This window comes from Glycine max, chromosome 7, assembly GCF_000004515.6.
Source record: "Glycine max cultivar Williams 82 chromosome 7, Glycine_max_v4.0, whole genome shotgun sequence".
NCBI lineage: Eukaryota > Viridiplantae > Streptophyta > Magnoliopsida > Fabales > Fabaceae > Glycine > Glycine max.
In genome coordinates this window covers 13,921,683-13,939,896 of record NC_038243.2, presented here as the reverse complement: position 1 = coordinate 13,939,896, position 18,214 = coordinate 13,921,683, and the positions used below count along the sequence as shown (strand labels likewise).

Genomic DNA, 18,214 nt, shown 5'->3' with positions numbered 1-18,214 from the left:
AGTGTAATGCAAGTGTTGAATGATGTTATATATTGTTACATAATTCAAGTAAAGTTGTAAAACATCTTAAAGAAAATAATCTAATATGTGACTCCGGCCTTAATTTACTATTTGTGTTTCACAATCATTTTTCAACCTCTACAACAATTTCGAGACACTTATTTTCTACCATGTCTATCAAGCACTACATTACTCCAAAAGATTGCTTAATTGAAATAATCTCTAAATGTATGACTTGAACAATTTTAAGTAGCTATGGTAACTAATATTGTCTGCTAGTTGGAAAGTTTTCCTAAAACATTCTCAGGTATAAAGCAAAAAAAAAAAAGATATTTGAAAAGTTTGATTACTCAATTGTATATTGAGAAGGAATTCCAAAGATATGATTAAAAAAAGAAAATTCTTGCTAATGTCAAATCCACTTTTGTTGTCTTGAATCCAAAAGATAAAAATATTAGTAATTAGAATGGGCAAAAATAAACACCTCATGGTAAGTTTAATTGTTATAGTTGTTGTAAGTCTGGACATTTGGCTAAAAACTATTGCCTTAGGAATCGTTATGCCCCAACAACCGAATCTTACTAAGGACCAACCTTATCTCTTTGAGCACAAGGGAAGATGTTGAAAAAGACACCTAAATTATGGTTATTCCCAGATAAGGAGATATGTTAAAAGTCTCACAAGACGAATAATCATGAAAAAGATAAGACATATGTTAAAGCCTCAACTTGATTAAAGATAATATCGAAATAAACTATATAAATAACGAACAACTCTAATCTTACAAATCGATCAATTTTGTAGGTAGATCTATAACCCACTTTTTAACAACTAAAAATATGAGTAATTTAGAACTAATTCCAAAATTATCTACAAATGGATTAGAAATATGTGAATTTTCTTGTTAAGCTAAAATTACTATAGCTCCTACTAAGTCCGTAAGTAGAGAAACTAAAACTCTTGATTCAATATATATAATGATATGTGTGAATTTGATGGAGTGTTAATTACAAATGGAAAGTGATTCTTTATCACTTTTATTGATGATTGATCTAATTTTACATTTGTATATTTTATGAAAAATAAGAGTGGTGCTTTTGATATGTTTAAATTATTTGTTTTTAAAGTAGAAAATCGAGTAAATAAGAAAATAATTAAAGAGATTTTCAATTGATAGAGGAACAAAATATGATTCTGAATTTTTTAATGAGTTTTTACAATTATCAAGTAACAACTCATGTGAAAATCAATCACATTCTCCTGAAATGAATGGTAAAGTTGAAGAAAAAACAATACTTTTGTTAAATCTGTCGTTTCTTTTCTTCATTCTGGTGCTATATCATTTTTTTGGAGTGAAATTTTGCTAAATGTATGTTACATGATCAATAGAGTGCCTAAATAAAATAGTAAAATTTCTCCTTATGAATTGTTAAAAAACAAGAAACCAAATTTATTCTATCTTCAAACTCGAGTTAATTTTGCTTGTATTAGGATTCCAGATCCTAAATGAAAAAAATTAATAAGTACAGCGTATGAATTTGTTTTCATTGGCTATGCAGTTAATAGTAAAGCTTATAGATTTTTTTTTATTTAAATTAGAAAATTGTTATTGAATTGAATGACCTTGTTTTTAATGAAGAATGTTTTCCGTTTAAATTGAAAAATAGTGGGGGTTCTACTTATAATACACCTGTTTATACACATGATTCTACTAATGTTTTTTTTTTTAATGAACCTTAAAGAAGTAAAAAAGTAATGTTTTTTTTAATGAACCTTAAAGAAGTAAAAAAGTACATGTACCTAAGGATTTTAGTCCTAATTTTATACTTATAACGTTGAGGAGGATCCTCCTTTATTTAGGAGGCTTTGACATCTATTGGTGTCAAAATGGACTAATAAAACATGGGAATTAGTAGCGTTACCTTCGGGATACAAAATAATAGGATGTAAATGGATTCTTAAAATAAACTAAAACCAAATAGAACAAACGACAAGTTTAAGGAAGATTAATAGCTAAAGGATATAGGCAAAGAAAATACATAGATATATGTATCCACTTATATCTAGACTTACATCTATTCACGTGTTGTTCTCTATTACTTTTGTGCATGATATGGTTATACATCAAATGCATGTAAAAATTACTTTTTTAAATGGTGAATCAAAAGAATAAATTTATATATGGATCAACATAATGGTTTGTTGTTTCTGATCATTGAAATAAAGTATGCAAATTAAATAAATCCTTGTAAGGCTTGAAACAAGCACCTCAACAATGACATGAGAAATTTGATAATTTAGTTACCTCGCATGATTTTAAAATTAATGAAAGTGATAATTGCATATATATTATAAATTAGATAATAATGTTTGCACTATTATTTGTTTATATGTGGATGACTTGTTTTTAATTCTAAATTTATGTTGTGAAAAAATGTCAAAAATAAGCTTTTGAGAATTTTGACATGATAAGTATATATATATATATATATATATATATATATATATATATATATATATATATATATATATATATATATATATTATAAATTAGATAGTAATGTTTTCTCTATTATTTGTCTATACTTGGATGAATTTTTTTTATCTATAATTTATGTTATGAAAAATGTTAAAACTATGCTTTTGAAAATTTTGACATGAAAGACCTTAGTGAAGTAAATTTAATTCTTGAAATTAAAATTACTAGAGTTGAAAAGGGAATTTCTTTGGATTGGTCTCATTATATTGAGAAAATCTCAAAGAAAATATAGTTACTTTGATTATAAGTAAAAAATGATGGCACTGGCAATTGCTTGTGAAGAAGCAACGTCTTTTAAGAAACCTATTATCCAATATTCCTATGTGTGAAAAATTGATTATACCATCACTACAAAAAAATTTACCTATACCCACACACACTTAGAGTGACATATACAATTTAGTGTAGGCGAAACTTCTACCTACAAACAGTATATGTAGGTAAAACCTTTTATTCTAATTTAAATCCTCCATATTGCACACACTCTCTCAATCTCTCTCACTCATGCTTGTCTTTCTTTTTCAGAACCTTCCACAACCTAAGCCACTACTCCTCCTCCCTCCGCCAAACACCACCGCTTCCACTGCAACTTACGCCATCTCCCTCCACCGCAACTTGCCAGGCAGGACTCCATCACCACTCTCATCGACATCACTACCACACCAAAACCCTATCCTCCAACCTCACCTCCGTTCTCAAACAACTCCAAAGGCGACTCTGCGCTAGTTTTCTCCCCCAATGTTCTCCATGTTTGGATCCTCTGTTTCGTTGCTCCACCTTTCTTCGTTCCACTCTCGCGCGTTTGATCTTCTTCTACTCTAAGGAGAGGGAACTGATTTCGGAGATAGATTAATAATTTCATTAGGTTTCAGAGATTACATTTTGCATTTTACTTGTTAACCTTTCAGCCACTCGATTTGGTCTTTCTCTTTTGCTAATCGAAGTGGAATGAATTGATTTCACAAATTAACTGTTTCATTTGATTTTGGAGATTACTTGTTGCAATTTACTTGTTGATCTTCATTCCTTTTACTTTTTTATGCAGAAAAGCTTGTGTGAATTTGACGCTTGTTGTCAAGACTTATTAGCTATTACTTTGAATTTCATATTAGGTATCAATTTGCTCTTTAACTTCACTTATTCGAAGGTGAACAAATTGATTTCAAAGATTAAATAATCCAATTTGAGATGTTTTCTCTTTTCTCTGCTTCTTCAATAATTCAATTGGCTGCTTAATTAATTAATTGATTGATTAATGAATTGTTATTGGTAATTGGTAGCTCTCAAGTTTATGCTTATGCTTGTGCATTACATTAGACTTCTATGATTCTAGTTATTTTAGATTTCATGTTTCATTGAATGTGAAGTGACTTATTTGTGTAATGTTGTTTGGGTACGGGATCATGAATGAATCATTTCTTGCAATTATGCATGCATTTTATTTTTTTTTCATTCGGGAATCACTAATATAATATGCATATGATGTTAAAAGCTATTATGTTTGTTATTGTTGAATCTTGTTGTCGTATAAAGAAAGGCTAGTTGACACTAATATAATAGCCATATGATGTGTCGTTTGTTACTTGAATGAGGATTTATGATTTAGAAATAGAAAAGGATTGAATAAATGGAAAATAGTCAATACTTAGTTGAAAATTTTGATTTGGATTAGAAATTTAATGTTAGATTTCTAGCCCATTGCATGGCTAGATAGGGTTAAATAGTCATTGTATATGGATAAATCTGGTTAAATTAGCTTTACTGTTTAGTGTTTATCTATAAAATGTGAACAAACTAGTTCATTATTTTTCAGCTATTAACTTTCTGTTGAAGTAATTTTACATAACTTAATATGCTTGATATAAGTAAATGGAAATCATGAGACCATAAATGTGGAAGGGGATTTCAAAATCAGCCAAGAAGCAGGGCATGGAAGTTCATTCTCTGTGAATGAATCATAAACTTGTAGCTAATAAAATTTTTTGGTTGCTCATCACAACTCACAAAGTCTGAATAGTTGAGTACTATTTATTTTTTTATGCATGTATTCTTAATTTTTATTGTAATATAATTGGAAAAGGAAGTTTTGTGCTATTTTCTAACTTGTTTCTGACTTTGGAATTTTAGGCTATCCAAAGGAGTAATGCTACTGCCATTGTTGTTACCAATGTGTCTGATATTAAACACTAGTACAATAGATTTGATTTTATAGATTAGACAAGAGTATGCCAGAAAGCTTGAAGAAGTGATATTCTCTTTCCCTTCTACACTTGTAGATAAAGTATGGTTATCTTTTCTTTGTTTGTTGATGCTCATCTCATAGTTGAGCTTGCGGATTTGTATTATTGTTGCCTAGAACATATTTTGTTTCTAAAGTCCTTTTATGCTTTTATATGCCAACTAGAACATATCTTCAAACAAACAACAAGAACTCAGTTAATTAGCAAAGTCAGAAAACAATATCATTAGTTGTTATAGAGTCATTTCATGTTTATATTAATTTCAACATTTGGAAGTGCTAGTTTTCTACTTTTCTCTTTGGCTCTGATTAGCTTTTCTCTTTGGCTCTATTACATAGGTAGTAAGTAAGTCAATATATGATTTAATATTATTCATGAACTATTTTTCTGAACATTGTAGCGGTAGTGAACTAGTGGATAGTGGCAATATCTATGATGAGGAAAGCCCAAATAGCTCACATTGAGAAAACAATTGTTGGTCTGATTCAACATGTAGAAAATATAATGTGGTGGTCCGGTGATAGTTAAAATAAAGTCAATACAAATGATGATTTTTATTTCCTTTTGGCTGAAGTATATTTGTGATCTCTAATAAATATTTAAATTTTGTATTTACTCCATAATAAAATTTTTATTCATTTTTGCTGCCTAATAAAGCAAAAAATTTTATTTTTGGTGTAACACCTCAAATTTTAAACTGAAAATATTGTTTGAAAATGCTTTGATTTAAGTTATTTTAGAAATACATGTCACTTTTTTTTTACCGCTACTTATAAATAATAAAAACATCTTACTATAATTTTTTAAAAACAAAATGTGATAGTTAGAAGCTAAATAGTTACATCAAATTAAAATAAATGCAAATATAGAGTAATTAAGTTTTCATACATGAATAAAATAAAACTTTAGTGTTACAAAAAAATATACAAATACAATCCATAATAGTGTGATGATAAACAAAATATATTTTTCATCCTTGTTATAATAAAATGCATGTCTGTGGAGAAAATATCTCAAAATATATCGAAATAGTAAAGAAACTAGGACCAAAGCAAACCACTTATTACACTAGAAGTACAAAACTAAGATGTTTCATTGGGAGAATCATCACTCTCCTCCTCAGACGTTGGTTCCAACTATCTCAGTAGTTCCCATCACTCCTCCATCTCCTTAGGTGACATGTCCCAATGGTCACCTTGGTCCTCTATAACCTTCGTGCAAGGCCATATCCGCTCTCCTTGCGAGCTACATTGAGTCCGCAGAAACCTCAGCGTAATAGGGATCATTAGTACCTGGAAATTGTTGGTTGTAGGGGTGAGTTCTCAGCTCCTCGAACATCACAAACAACAAGAAATAGTAAAACAAAATTAAAACATACAATCTACGTAACAATTGCATGTGGTTATCTAAATAAACAACACTCTCGCATCCTAAGCGTGTAACTATCACACTTATAATAGAAAATAAATCAGCAGTTCCTAAAAATAAATAATTCTAAGTTGATTTATACATAGGCATGAATTCCAAAGTTAAGCTATCTATTGTCTAAAATCACTCTGTCGTTCGGTTTTTCAAAGTTTTGCTCCTGACTTATTTTAGTGCTCTTGGTGCTCTAGGAGTCAGATTTTCACAAATTTTATATGCTACTTTACATTTTCAAACCTTAAAAAAATCATTTTTGAGTTCAAAACTTTAATAAAAATAGTACATACTATTGTAACTCTCAGTCCAAATTTATGACAAAATTTCCATTTTACTAAAGGTCCTTAAACTTGTTTTATTTGTAACTTTTGTTAAGAAACTTTGATTTGGATGAAATTTTAGGCTAACTTTATATTTTAACATGCAAAGAACTCATTTTTGGCATAAAAAACTCAAGGAAAACAACTCAGCACATAGATTTAGGACATGACAACAAGCTTGAAAATTTCAAAGCAACATGTTCAAGGAAGTTCAACAACAAGCATATGGTTCAAGCGTTGGAGAGACCCCTTTACCTCTTGTAGGCTCCACAAAATTTAGAAGGAAGAAAATGAAGTGAAAAGTCAAGCTTAGAGTTGAAAACGGAGGTCACTTACCTAAGTTTGATGGAAGAAGGGCTCAAGAACACTTGGTAAAACTTGGAAGAAGAAGAAAAATATGGTCTCCTGTCTCTCCAAAAGCTTCAGCAAAATGGGAGAACTGACCTAGGCTTTGGCTTTTAAAAGACAACACTTATTGTAGGTGAAATGCTTGGACCAATGGAATTACAAGGCCTAATCCTTATCTTCTTAAGGCAGCTTGGACAGCCCTTGAGGTGCTTTCCATGAGCTCAGCCATGCCTTATATGGTTTCTTGCACTTTTCCAAAACTAACTATAAAAGGATAAAGTAGAGTTTTGCCAAAAATGGTAAAAATTACTTTTACTAAAATTGGTAAATCTTATCCTAATCTTTTAGATTAGTGTGTTAACTTCCTAGATTAGTGTGCTAACCTCCATTGGAATATGTGTACTCAGAGTGAATCTTGCACAAAGTCCACTCACACATAGACAAATTACATTACGACGCAATGCACAATGCAATTCTTGTACAAATAGAAATCTAGCTTAGACAGTTTCTATTTCTCTCTCAAGTTTTACTAAATCAATTACATACATATATGTATGCATAGCACGAAATTCTATTGTTAAAATGTATAACTACTAAAATTAAATTCATACATGCACAAATGACACAACACAAAGTTTCCTCTGTCAGTTTGAGCTGTAATTTTTCAGGGTGATACAACTCTAACTTATTTTAATTATTCTACATCATATAATTAGACACTTCAATTAGTCACCAAATAATTAAACTAAAATTCTATTTATAAACAAGTTATATAGTCATTTACGAAAATGCCCTTTACTTTAAACTCTTATAACTTAATTACCCATTTGGTCCTTCGTACTTGTTTTAGTCCCTAATAAATTAGAAAATTTTTGTTTGCTCCCTGATAATTTTTTGTCATTTTTTATTATCTTTTTCAAAAGTCTATAACAAATGAAAAAATTATTAGGAAGTAAACATAAAATTCTCTACTTTATCAAGGACTAAAAAAAATGTCATGGACCAAAAATAAAATTGTTGTTTAATTAGGGACTCAATGCAAAGAAAAAATTTAATAGGAAATAAATATAAAATTTGAATATTTATTAGGGATCAAAACCATATTTTAGTCTTTTCTTCTTGAGCCTAATAATTATAAGTTGATTTATAAAATGCAATTAGTTTTTTCATGACTTAATTGGTAATTACATTATCTTATTTTATTTAATGTTTTGCTAAGAGTCTTAAAATGTGTCAAAGTGATCCAAGAATTGTCATATTCTCATAATATCATATTCTTTAGCCTTCAAGAATTTTAAAAACAAACCATTTTGATTGGTTTACTAAGGGAAAATGCCTATTCTAGAAGCTATGGAGAAAGATCATAAGGTGAGGTCTTCTATGTTAATCAAGGTACAATGTCTAATGCTGAAGTTGTAGATTGGTCTTTGTGTTTTTACTTTTCACCTTTGGATTGTGTTTAAACTGCTAGTTAATTCTATATTTAGTTATTCTGTTAAAATATAATTGGATTTCATCCATCACTTACATTAACTCATGGCTCATTGCGATACTCACATATGGACAATTGAAGCCATCATCAGCCATTCATTGCAATATTCATAGAGATAGATTACGGCTCTTCGCAATATTTGTCACTAAATCTTAAGGTTCAATTCTTCTTTTCTCCTAGAAGATAAAGCCCTAAGTTCAAATTTCTTTTCTTGTTCTTGAATCATGAATTGGATAGAAGATTCTAAGAGGATTGGGCTAGAACGGCTAAATAAGGCCCTAGGATTCTCATGAACCTCAGGGTAGATTTTTGAACTCATGGGCCAAGGTTGGATCCACTCTTCTTTGTAAATATTAGAATAGGTTTTTCTTCTTTTTGACCTTGTGTTTTGGCCATTCTAGTAGTATAGGGTTTTAGCCTTGTATTTCAGGGCATTATAAGTAGTCTTTGTAGTAGGGACTTTTTTGTATTTTTCTTGTATTTTGGCATGGAGGTGAGCTTAGCTATTAGAGGGGTGCGTGTAGCTAAGCTCTAGCTTCTTAAGGAAGCTTCTCAACAAAGCATCCATCAAGTGGTATTAGAGCACAAGAGCTTCAAGTAGGTGCTCCTTAAACCTCCATTAATTTTCAGCTTTACCTTCTCCTCCATTGTTGTTTCTTCATTTTTCTTCATGTATCTCCTCGCATATCTTGTTCTAAATGTTGTTAACATGATTCTTTAGAATATCCACCAATTGAACTTGCTATAGAAGTTAGATTTGATTTTCTATGGTTGAAATTTCTTGTTCTTGTTCTTGAACCATGAATTGCGTTAAGTTTAGGTTCCTTTGAGTTTTGTTTTGCTATTTTTTGTGGTGAAACCTAAACCATAAAATTCTTAGAAAAACATTAAAGTAGAAGAAAACCTGAAAAATCTAGAGTGACTTGTTCACCTATTGTAGTTTTGTCATAGAAGTCATGTCTAGTCATGAAACTTGTCACATAAGATTCCTTATGTTGTGCTGAATTTTATTTTTCTTGTTTCTTTGTCTAACTAATTTGTTCATGAGTGTATGAAATTCTTTTAGCCTATTAGTTGATTTGAGTCAAATCTTGCATGTTAATTAGTCCTTAACATGTTCATGCAAAATTCTTAAAGAGTCTTTGATTGCGAACCTTTTTTGAACTTTTAGGTTTCCTTATGATCGTGTCTATTGTGAATTTGAGTTTTGGTGATTGAATTGTTGGCTGAAATTTTGATCCTAAGTGAATATTGAACTCCTAAAACTATGGTAATCAAGCCTAGCGAGTTCAACATACATAAGAAGGTTGAAAGTAAGCCTAAAGCAATCAATATACCATGCTTAAAAAAATTAAAGTCTAAAATTGCTGGTGCTAGCAGCTTGAACATACGAACTTGTAAAATTACTGGGAATTGGTCACTGCAAATTTTGTGCTGCAATTTTTACTGAATTTTCTAGACATCTGGAAAAAAATTAGAAAAAAGGGCCAAGTGATTTGAATAAAAGGAAAAAAATAAGAAAAATCACACAAGTTAGCAGGAAAATCAGTGTCTTAGAAAAAAAGGTGAAAGGGAAGTGTGCTTGTTGTTTTGGCTCAAAATTTATTCTATAATTGGTGCCTATTTTATACCCATATTAGTTCGAAAATTTCAATTGAAAAGTAGTGTGAAAGCAAGTGCCTAAACTAGAGGTTTCTTAAGTTCTTTTTTAGTCTTTTTTTACTCTATTCTAGAGCCATTCTAGGTTTCTCTTTGAGTCCTAGCTTGCTTTTATGTATTTTTCATTGCTTTAATTGTTGAATAATCCTTGAAATTTTGAAATATTAAAACTCTATTGGTTTAGCTTTCATGTCATTTTTTGGTCTTTGGTTATTGCATGTCTCTTTGTTTCCTTATTTGTGAGTTGCCATATAGGAAATTGGAAAAGAGGATTGGTGTCATCCCTTGAAGAATTTGGGTCAAGAAGCAAAGGGTCAACCACCTTAAGAGCTATTGAACTAAGAAGCACTCCAAATTGAGTGAAACACCAAAGAGAGAACAATCACAAAAATCGAGGACTTTTTTGTAATTGACAATTTACTTACCTTCATTGCTTTCAAATTTTGTAACAAAAAGGCCTTTCATTGGAAGTATTTTGGGAGCCTCCAATAGGTTACCAAACTTCCATTTGTGTGTAATAATTTTATGCAATTTTCCCTTAGGATAGTGAGTGTTTTGTTGGGAACCTTAAATGTGGTCATCCAAACACTCTTAGGATCCGCCTAGTTTACATTTCTTGCACTTTAATTTCTTGCTTACTTTCATAGCTTATTTTCTTTATTAGTCACGCCTAGTTTATCTTGTTATTGCATAATACTTTCTTCTTGCTTATCACGCTTATCTTGAGTTCTTTTGGAACCCTAGATTTGACCTTTTGCAAACCCCCAACAAGAAAGAACCATAACTTAGGAACTAACATAAGTCATCATTCATCTAGTGTTAATGGTGAGGGTACTAGTCATAAGGACCCTCTATCTAGAATCTTAGATGATTTGAGTTCCCTCAAGTTATGGAAAGAAAAACTAGAAAGAAAACAAAAAGGAAAAGAGAGGGTAGAAATAAATCAAGATGAGAGGGAAAAAATAAGAGAAGAAGAAAGAAGGAAAATACTAAAAGAGTTAAGAAAAGAAAAACATGTCTCCTATAGTAGTCATGACTCTTACAAGAGCCTAAGTGAAGAACTTCGTGACTATAATGAAGGAAGAAATAGGTCACATCTTAGACCTCACTCCCATAGGAGAGAAAATGAAAGAAAGCCTCAAGAGGCTAACATTAACCTCCTATACTTTCATGGGAAGGACAATGCAGGGGCTTACTTAGATTGGAAAATAAGGGTAGAACAACTTAAAAGGAGATACTTCAAAATATTATGGCTCTCACTCTTATCCAAATAAAGACCAAGGTCAAGGCATCTTAAGGGTGGCACCTTCTAAGCCCAAAGATGATAAGGGGAAGATAATAGAAAAGCAACCCCCTAAGGCTAGTATGCAAGAGAAGACTAGCTCTATAAAGTGCGTTAAATGTCTTAGAAGAAGACACATTACTTCTCAATGCCTTACTAAGAAAACTATGATTATGAGGGGCCAAGACATTTATAGTAGCCAAGATGAGGCTACTACTTCATCTTCCTCTAGTTAAAGTGAAGAAGCAAAAGGGGAAGTATCTAGTGAAGAAATCTACCCCCAAGAAGAAGAACAACCTTTAATGGTTAAGGATGAGTGTAAGGAGGTAAGTGTCTCCTCCAAGAGGTAAGCTAAGAAGAAAAGTCATTTTGCAATAAAGACAAACATTAAGAAACTTTCCCCTCTTAAACAATCTCCACATCTTCTCCTTTGTAAAAAGACACTTGGTAGCACTGCCACACCTCTTGGGATTGAGGTTATTCCTCAAGTAAAAGAGTTGTTGGATGAGGGTTTAGTTCGTAAGAGCTTAAATCCTTGTGCTTTATTGGTGTCCAAAATAGGTATTATTTGGCACCAAATCCCTAAAATAAGTGATATGATGAATGCGTTGAGTGGTGCAACCCTCTTTTATAAAATCACTCATGCACCCAACATCTTCATGATTTGTGTACATAGGGACTCATTAGGTAGGTTTGTTCTTATTTTTGGTTTCAATACAAACCTAGGTGCTCATATGGGACACCTTAGGTTTGTCATACTTTTTTTGTAGGAATAATGAACATGAAAATACAAAAAAAATGTATGTTTTATTGCATTAATTTCCTTAATTTTTTAAATAGTGATCAAGGGGTTTCCATGGACCCTAGGAGAATAAAGGTCATTTCCGTGTGGCCCATTCCACCAAGTATAAGGAAAATTTGGGGCTTTCATGACTTAACAAACTTTTACAAAAGGTTTGTCCCATATTTTTCTATACTTGTAGCACCACTTATTGAGTTGGTGAGGAACAATGTTCCCTTATGGGAAAATGCCCAGGAAAGGGGTTTTTAAACCTTACCCTTCTCTAACATACCTAACACCACTAATATATATGCTTTTATTCTTTTTACAGGTGTCAAGGGAATAAGCCTAGAGTATCAAGAACCTCTGGATTTGAGGTCAAATCCTTCCCAAGGGGGAAGGGATGATGCAATCCTACCCCCCAAGGATATTGAATAGAAGACTCTAAGAGGATTGGGCTAGAGCGACTAAAGAAGGCCTTAGGGTTCTCATGAACCTCAGGGTAGATTTCTGAGCTCATGGGCCAAGGTTGGGTCCACTCTTCTTTGTTAATAATAGAATAGGTTTTCCTTCTTTTTGGCCTTGTATTTTGGCCATTCTAGTAGTATAAGGTTATAGCCTTATATTTCAGAACATTATGAGTAGTCTTTATAGTAGGGACTTTTTTGTATTTTCATGTATTTTGGCATGGGGTGAGCTTAGCTATTAGAGGGATATGTGCAGCTAAGCTCTAGCTTCTCAAGGAGGTGAGCTTAGCTATTAGAGGGATGTGTAGCTAAACTCTAGCTTCTCAAGGAAACTTCTCAAGGAAGCTTTCATTTAGTTAGTGACCTAGGCTATAAATAGAAACATGTATAACACTTGTCATAACTTTGATGAATGTGAAACTTGTGAGACACACTTCAAAGTTCAACTTCTCTCCCTTTTTTTCTCCTTCAATTTTGTGCCCCCTTCTCTCTCTCATTATTTTCCTCCATTGAAGCTTCCTCTCTAAGCTTTTTATCCAAGGCACTCTCTTGGTGGTGAAGCTCCTCCTTCCATGGCTTATTTCCTAGTGCATGGCGCCTCTTTTCCCCTCTTTTCCTTTATCTTTCGCTACATCTCCAAGGTTGAAAATCACCATTAAAGGACCTCATTAAAGCTCAAAGATCAAGCCTCCATAGAAGCTTCTCAAGAAAGCTTCCATGATTTGAGTCTTTGATGCAATCCTCCCTGGGAAGGGACGAGTCACCAGAGCCATGAGCAGGAGGCTCCAAGAGGATTGGGCTAGAGTTGCTGAAGAAGGCCCTAGGATTCTCATGAACCTCAAGGTAGATCTCTAAGCCCATGGGCCAAGGTTGGGTCCACTTGTCTTTGTAAATATTAGAATAGGTTTTTCTTCTTTTGGGCCTTATATTTTGGCCATTCTAGTTGTATAGGGTTTTAGCCTTGTATATCAGGGCATTTTGAGTAGTCTTTGTAGTAGGGACTTTTTTCTATTTTCATGTATTTTGGCATGGGGGTGAGCTTAACTATTAGAGGGGTGTGTGTAGCTAAGCTCTGACTTCTTATCTCAAGGAGGTGAGCTTAGCTATTAGAAGGTGTGTATAGCTAAGCTCTAGCCTCTCAAGGAAGTTTCTCAAGGAAGCTTCTCAAGGAGGTGTGCTTAGCTATTAGAGGGGTGTGGCTAAGCTCTAGCTTCTCAAAGAAGCTTCTCAAGAAAGTTTCTCAAGGAAGCTACCTAGGCTATAAATAGAAGCATGTGTAGCACTTGTTGTAACTTTGATGAATATGAAACTTGTGAGACACACTTCAAAGTTCAACTTCTCTCCCTTTTTTTCTCCTTCAATTCCGTGCCCCCCTCTCTCTCTCATTCTTTTCCTCCATTGAAGCTTCCTCTCTAAGCTTCTTATCCAAGGCACTCTCCTAGTGGTGAAGCTCCTCCTTCCATGGCTTATTCCCTATTAGATGGTGCCTCATCTCCTTTATCTTCCGTTGCAACTCCATGGTGGAAAATCACCATTGAAGGAACTCATTGAAGCTCAAAGATCCAGCCTCCATAGAAGCTTATCAAGCAAGCTTCCATCAAGTGGTATCAGAGCACAAGAGCTTCCAGTAGGTGCTCCTTAAACCTCTATTAATTTTTAGCTTTACCTTCTCCTCCATTGTTGTTTCTTCATTTTCCTCCATGTATATCCTCACATGTCTTGTGCTAAATGTTGTTAACATGATTCTTTAGAATTTCCACCGATTAAACTTGCTATAGAAACTAGATTTGATGTTCTATGGTTCAAATTTCTTGTTCTTGAACCATGAATTGTGTTGAGTTTAAGTTCCTTTCAGTTTTGATTTGCTATTTTTAATGGCTGAACCCTAAACCATAAAATTATTACAAAAACATTAAAGTAGAAGAAAACCTGAAAAATCTAGAGTGACTTTTTCGCCTATTGTAGTTTTGTCATAGAAGTCATTTCTAGTCATGAAACTTGTCACATAAGATTCCTTATGTTGTGGTGAATTTTATTTTTCTTGTTTCTTTGTCTAACTCATTTGTTCATGAGTGTATGAAATTCTTTTAGCCTATTAGTTGATTTGAGTCAAATCTTGCATGTTAATTAGTCCTTAACATGTTCATGCAAAATTCTTAGAGAGTCTTTGATTGTGAACATTTTCTTGAACTTTTAGGTTTCCTTATGATTGTGTCTATTGTGAATTTGAGTTTTGGTGATTGAATTGCTGGCTGAAATTTTGATCCTAAGTAAATATTGAAATCCTAAAACTGAGGTAATCAAGACTAGTGAGTTCAACATAAATAGGAAGGTTGAAAGTAAGCCTAAGGCAATAAATATACCATGCTTAAAAATTCGAAGTCTGAAATTGCTAGTGCTGGCAGCTTGAACATATGAACTTGTAAAAATTACTGGGAATTGGTAACTGCGGTTTTTGAGATGAAACTTTTACTTAATTTTCTAGACATTTGGAAAAAAATTAGAAAAAAAGAACTAAGTGACTTGGATAAAAGGAAAAAATTAGAAAAATCACACAAGTTGGCAGGAAAATTAGTGTCTAGGAAAAAAAAGTGAAAGGGAAGTGTGCTTGTTGTTTTGGCTCAAAATTTGTTCTATAATTGGTGCCTATTTTATACCAATATTAGTTCTGAAATTTCAATTTAAAATTAGTGTGAAAACAAGTTCCAAAACTAGAGGTTTCTCGAGTGTTTTTTTTTTATAGTTTTTTTACTCTACTCTAGAGCTATTGTAGGTTTCTCTTTGAGTCCTAGCTTGCTTTTATGTGATTTTCATTGCTTTAATTGTTGAATAATCCTTGAAAATTTGTCTTGTTAAAACTCTATTGGTTTAAATTTCATTTCATTTTTGGTCTTTGGTTATTGCTTGTCTCTTTTTTTCCATATTTGTGAGTTGCCATATAGGGAATTGGAAAGGAGGATTGGTGTCATCAATTGGAGAATTTGAGTCAAGAAGCAAGGGGCCAACCACCTTAAGAGCTATTGAACTAAGAAGCACTCCAAATTGAGTGAAAAAGACATAATAGCCACTAAAATTGAGGACTTTTTTTTTGTAATTTTGTAATTGGCAATTTGCTTTGCTTTGATCTTTTGTAACAAAAAGGCCTTTAATTGGAAGAAAGTCGGGAGCCTCCAATAAGTCACCTTACTTCCATTTGTGTGCAATAATTTTAGGCAATTTTACCTTAGGATAGTAAGTGTTTTGTTGAGAACCTTAAATGAGGTCATTCAAACACTCTTAGGATTCGCCTAGTTTACAGTTTTTGCACTTTAATTTCTTGCTTACTTTCATAGCTTATCTTCTTTACTAGTCATGCCTAGTTTATCTTGTTATTGAATAATATTTTCTTCTTGCTTATCACACTTATCTTGAGTTCTTTTGAACCCTAGATTTTACCTTTTGTAAACCCCCAACAAGAAAGAACCATAACTTAGGAACCAACATGAGTCATCATTCATCTAGTGTTAATGGTGAGGGTACTAGTCATAAGGACCATTAATCTAAAATATTAGATGAGTTGAGTTCCCTCAAGTTATGGAAAGAAACACTAGAAAGAAAGGAAAAAGGAAAAGAGAGGGTAGAAATAAGTTAAGATGAGAGGGAACAAATAAGGGAAGAAGAAAGAAGAAAAATACTAAAATAGTTAAAAAAAAATAAAAACATGTCTCCTTTAGTAGTCATGACTCTTGCAAGAGCCTTACTGAAGAACTTAGTGACTATTATATAGGAAGACATAGGTCACATCCTAGACCTCACTCCCATAGGAGAGAAAAAGGAAAGAAAGCCTCAAAAGGCTAACATTAACCTCTCGTACTTCCATGGAAAGAAAAATGTGGAGGCTTATTTAGATTGGAAAATTAAGGTGGAGCAACTCTTTGCTTGCCATCATACAAGTGAAGAAAGGAAGGTTCCTTTGGCTACCTTTAGCTTCCAAGGGTATGCCCTCTATTGGTGGACTTTCCTTGTTAGGGAAAGAAGGATTCATGGGGATCCTCTAGTAGAGTATTGGAATGACTTGAAAAGTGTCCTTAGGAAGAGGCACATCCCCTCCTACTATGAAAGGGAGCTTATGGACAAGTTCCAAAGGCTTAGACAAGGAAGTATGAGTGTTGAAGACTATCGGCAAAAATGGAACTACTCCTTTTGAGAGTTGGGCTTAGGGAGGAGGAAAGAACAAGTATTGCCAGGTTCCTCAGTGGACTTAATATGGAAGTGAGGGGCAAGGTTGAACTCCTTCCATATAGGGAACTAGATGACCTAGTCCAACTTTGCATAAAGGTAGAGCAACAACTTAAAAGGAAGCCTATTTCAAAATCATATGGCTCTTACTCTTAGCCAAAGAAAGACCAAGGTCAAGGCATCTTAGGGGCTGCACCTTCTAAGCCCAAAGATGATAAGGGGAAGTGATGTGATCCTGGGCAATTTTAGGATTCTCATCAAGAAGATAATAGAAAAAGCAACCCCTTAAGGCTAGTATGCAAGAGAAGACTAGCTCTATTAAGTGCTTTAAATGTCTTGGAAGAGAACACATTGCTTCTCAATGCCCCACCAAGAAAGCCATGATTATGAGGGGCCAAGACATTTATAGTAGGCAAGATGAGGCTATTACTTCACCTTCCTCTAGTGAAAGTGAAGAAGCAAAAGGGGAAGAATCTAGTGAAGAAATCTACCCCCAAGAAGAAGGGGAACTTTTAATGGTCAGAAGGCTTCTAGGAGGCCAATCTTGTGACTTAACCCAATCTCAAAGAGAGAATATTTTTCACACAAGGTGTAAAAATTTTGATAACACATGCTCTCTCATTGTAGGTAGTGGTTCATGTTGCAATTGTTGTAGCACAAGATTAGTCTCTAAGTTGAGCCTTACTATCACCCCCCATCCAAAGCCATACAAACTTTAATGGCTTAATGAGCAAGGGGAGATGATAGTCAATCAACAAGTGAAAGTGCCCTTCTCCATTCGAACATATAAGGATGAAATGACTTATGATATAGTTCCTATGGAGGCAGGACACCTTCTCTTAGGTAGGCCATGACAATATGATAGGAAGATCATCTATAATGGCCTAACTAATGAGATAACCCTCACCCACCTTGGAACAAAGTTTGTGATGCATCCTCAAACACCTTAGCACTGGCACAATTCCTACATTTGAGACCTTACCCCCAAAGGTCCAAGAACTCTTACATGAATTTGGTGATATATTTCCCAAAGAGATACCCCCTGGGCTACCTCCTCTCAGGGGAATAGAACACCAAATAGACTTAGTCCCAGGAGCAAGCCTTCTTAATAGGCCAACCTATAGGACTAACCTTTAAGAGACTAAGGAGATAGAGTCTCAGGTTAAGGAATTGTTGGAGAAGGGATGGGTCCAAGAGAGCCTAAGCCCTTGTGTTGTGCCAGTGTTGTTGGTGCCCAAAAAGGATGGTAAGTGGAGAATATGTACAAATTGCAAGGTCGTCAGCAACATTACTGTAAAGTATAGGCACCTCATTCCTAGACTTGATGATTTTCTTGATGAGTTGCATGGTGCCAACATCTTTTCAAAAATTGATCTTAAAAGTAGTTATCACCAAATCAGGATGAAAGAGGGTGATGAGTGGAAAACCGCTTTCAAGACCAAGTTT

At 33.4% G+C, this 18,214-nt stretch overlaps 1 long non-coding RNA gene and 1 other non-coding gene across 3 annotated transcripts; one reads left to right on the top strand and one right to left on the bottom strand.

Annotated features, from left to right (window-relative positions):
• The first annotated feature begins 2,996 nt into the window (after positions 1-2,996).
• LOC100790642 (uncharacterized) lies at positions 2,997-5,340 on the top strand. 2 transcript variants are annotated; one of them, XR_415118.4, is made up of 2 exons: positions 2,997-4,555; positions 4,667-5,340. It is a non-coding gene; the product is annotated as an uncharacterized lncRNA (long non-coding RNA). The 2 variants fall into 2 exon arrangements; XR_001389166.3 differs by having other exon boundaries at positions 2,997-3,651; positions 4,667-4,945.
• Positions 5,341-7,707: 2,367 nt separating this feature from the next.
• Positions 7,708-7,864, bottom strand: MIR10424A (microRNA MIR10424a). The gene has a single exon (NR_161694.1). It is a non-coding gene; the product is annotated as a microRNA MIR10424a (primary transcript).
• Positions 7,865-18,214: the final 10,350 nt, after the last annotated feature.